The sequence below is a fragment of the Octopus bimaculoides genome, chromosome 24, assembly GCF_001194135.2.
Source record: "Octopus bimaculoides isolate UCB-OBI-ISO-001 chromosome 24, ASM119413v2, whole genome shotgun sequence".
Taxonomy (NCBI): domain Eukaryota; kingdom Metazoa; phylum Mollusca; class Cephalopoda; order Octopoda; family Octopodidae; genus Octopus; species Octopus bimaculoides.
In genome coordinates this window covers 35,495,427-35,498,733 of record NC_069004.1, presented here as the reverse complement: position 1 = coordinate 35,498,733, position 3,307 = coordinate 35,495,427, and the positions used below count along the sequence as shown (strand labels likewise).

Below are 3,307 nucleotides of genomic sequence, written 5' to 3'. Positions count from 1 at the left end.
TATATAAATATATAAATAAATATATAAATAAATATATAAATACATATATAAATATGAGGGAAGATGATGGGCTGGCTCGCCTATGTGGATTTGGAGATACTTTCAAAATGTGTCGACTGCAATGATGGCGCTAGATCATGCATGCACATTTGCCAGTATCGTCGAATTTACAACAGGAATATCATACCGATGAGGTAATGAAGAGTTTTTATTCTCCTAAACCAGAAACATGTCTATGATTAACTATGGCTATAATGAGAATATCTGAAATGAAACTCGACTGCTCTCATAAACGAGAATTCTAAAAATAAATTCGACTGCTCTCAAAAATTAAGTAAAAAAAAACAAAAAAAAAACGAAAAAATAATCTAGAATCCTTGTCCGGTGTCACATTGATCCCAAAATCTAATCAGCTCGTGGCAGTCATGAGGCCAAACATCCCTGAAAGTTTCATTCGAATTCATCCAGCGGTTCTCGAGATATATTTTCTACAGACAAACAAACAAACACGACTGAAAACAATACCTCTGCCTTAGCGAAGGCGGAAGTAATTATGGTTTCAAATTTTTCCACAAGGGCAGAAATTTTGGGGGAGGAGATGAGGCGATTACAACGACCTCAGTGCATAACTGGTACTTATTTTATCGATCCGGAAAGGATGAAAGGCAAAGTCGACTTCAGCGGAATTTGGACTGAGAACGTAAAGACGGATGAAAAACCACTAAGTATTTTATCCTGCATGCTAACGGTTCTGCCCGCTCACTGCCTCAATAATAATAAACGATCGAGGGATTAAACGATCGATGGAGTCTCCCGTCGAAGACGACGTATGAGAGTTCAGTTTTTGGTCAAAGAGGAAGGTGGAAAAGGTCTTGACAACCGATGTTGGTGTAGTTATGTCTCCGTAACCTAGCTGTTCGGCAAAAGAGACCGATACAATAAGTACTAGGCTTACAAAGAATTAGTCCTGGGGTCGACTTATTCGACTGAAGGTGGTGCTCCAGCATGACCTCAGTCAAATGACTGACGCAAGTAAAAGACTATACACACACACACACACAGACACACATAAAGATACATACATGCATACGTACATACACACATTTATATTGCATTTCATGTTATGTGTCTGTATGTGGTTAAGCGCTTTTGTGTCTGTCTGTGCACCTGTGTGTCTGTATGTCTTCATTTATACACGTGCTTCAATGTATGAAAGACAAACAGACATAATTGAATCCCTCCTCCCATTTTTTACCATTCTTTTCGTTGTCCCAGGAGGAAAAGCCAGAAGGATTCCAAAGAGAATCCTGCAACTGACTGTTGCTATTCGTTTCTTCTATTCTGTTGGCCAACATCTGTGAGAAGAACGTAGAATGGTGCCAATTCCATTGTTATGAAGATTCAATCTATTGTCTTCTTTGTTTCCAGTCCCAACAAACCATTTTTTGGAATCTCTCAGAGTGGATGGAATTTCTTGGGAAAATCCACGGAGATTCTCACGGAACATTTAAGTAGACTTAAATTGATGGCCATATAACAAATGGACAACGATATCAGTTTTTGAAATACTGACCGGTGTTTTCGGACGATTACAGTCCATACAGTTCTATATTTAAGAGATGAGGAATTATGTACATTATTTACATTATTTACATTTGACGGATATTTGTCCTCATCTTGCTTGTTAACACAACGTTTCGGCTGATATACTTTCCAGCCTTCATCAGGTGCCTTGGGGAAAATTTCGAACCCGGGTTCTCATTCCTAAGGTATTTTTCGATGTTGTTATTATTGTTCAGGTCACTGCCTGGAAAAGTAGTCCGCGCTCTTAACCACTACGCCATATGCCCACGGGCATATGGTGAGGGGAGGGTGTGAGCAACAATGGTATGCCTGATCCATTGATATATATATCTTTGTTATGCCTGATCTGGGTGATATTTTCTTCTGCGGAGCCGTAGTCAATAACAACACTTGATCGGATTATTTTCGATCATCTCCAGTCAACTGTATGAACCTATGTATGCGCGCGTGTCTGTCTGTCTGTCAGTCTGTCTATCTACCAACCAATCGGCGCGTTTTACTCTTGAAGAAAGCTTTGAAATTCTTGTTGTCTTAAAACCAATCCTCGTGAATTCTACTTGGATGTCCAAGAATGTCAGCTGCTTTCACAACAGTTTATCTGAGGCTGATACGGCTGACAACATGAATTAAAGATCACAGTAAAGCTGACTTTTAGTCTCACCGGGACTAGCCACGGTGGGAGAGCCTGCACTGGTAAATATAGCATATTCATTTAATTCAAGAGGAATTCTTAGAAACATGATTCCACCCATTTTCCTTTTGGAGTAACATGATTTCGCTTCACGGATCTATAAAATTTCATGTAACTTCATACACCTATGACATTATGGCTTTTCCTCACATAACGGACATGGTTTGGCATAAGTCATGTTTCACCCGAAACAGCTGTCACGACCAGACTATTACATCATTCCTTTGTTTATTAGCATTCCATGAAAATATACTGAAAAAGAGTGTTTATCTGACCCCACCCCCTTCTTTACTTCCATCCCTGCTTACCGACGATCTTTCTTACAGCTGACTTTTTATACTGAAGATCCCTACGTTGGATGAAAGAGCTGGAATTTAATTTCGCATTTATCTGAGCACTATTCCGTGAATCTCTATACTACGAATGCTTTAGCATGCGTGTGTGTTTGTGTGTGTCTATGTGTATTCATGTACATACATATATATATATACATACTTATATACATATAAATAGACATATTATTGTATCTATCTATCTATCTATATATATATATATATATATATATACACACACACATACGAGTTACTGATCAGTTTGTACACGAATGGCTTTAATGACGTCATTATTTTGGGAGATATTTAAATCTTCAATTCTTGCCCTTCTCTCTCCCCTCTTCTCTCTCAGTCCTCCCCTCTCCCTCTATTCGTCTATCCGTCCCTCCCCCATCTCTCATTCTCTCTCTCTCTGGATCAGTTTACCTTGAAACCATCAACAGTTTAATTAAATTGTCTGTTTAAAATCGTCTCCATTTCCTGCAAAGCCATGATTTACCGACAACGCAAACTAAACCCACGTCGTCGCCATACAACGTCTCTCCAATATTCACTAGCATTTCTTGGTTCTCGTTTCGGTTCCTCTATGTGTGTGCATGTGTGTGTGTGCATGTGTACGTATTCAGGTCTTCTCATTGTGTGTATATGTGATATGTGTGTGTGTATATATATATATATATATATATATATATATATATAT

General features: G+C 38.6%; 1 protein-coding gene across 1 annotated transcript in view; it reads left to right on the top strand.

Annotated features, from left to right (window-relative positions):
* Positions 1–3,307, top strand: part of LOC106884197 (cystathionine gamma-lyase) — a 256,495-nt gene that overhangs the window by 19,383 nt on the left and 233,805 nt on the right. The window lies entirely within an intron of this gene.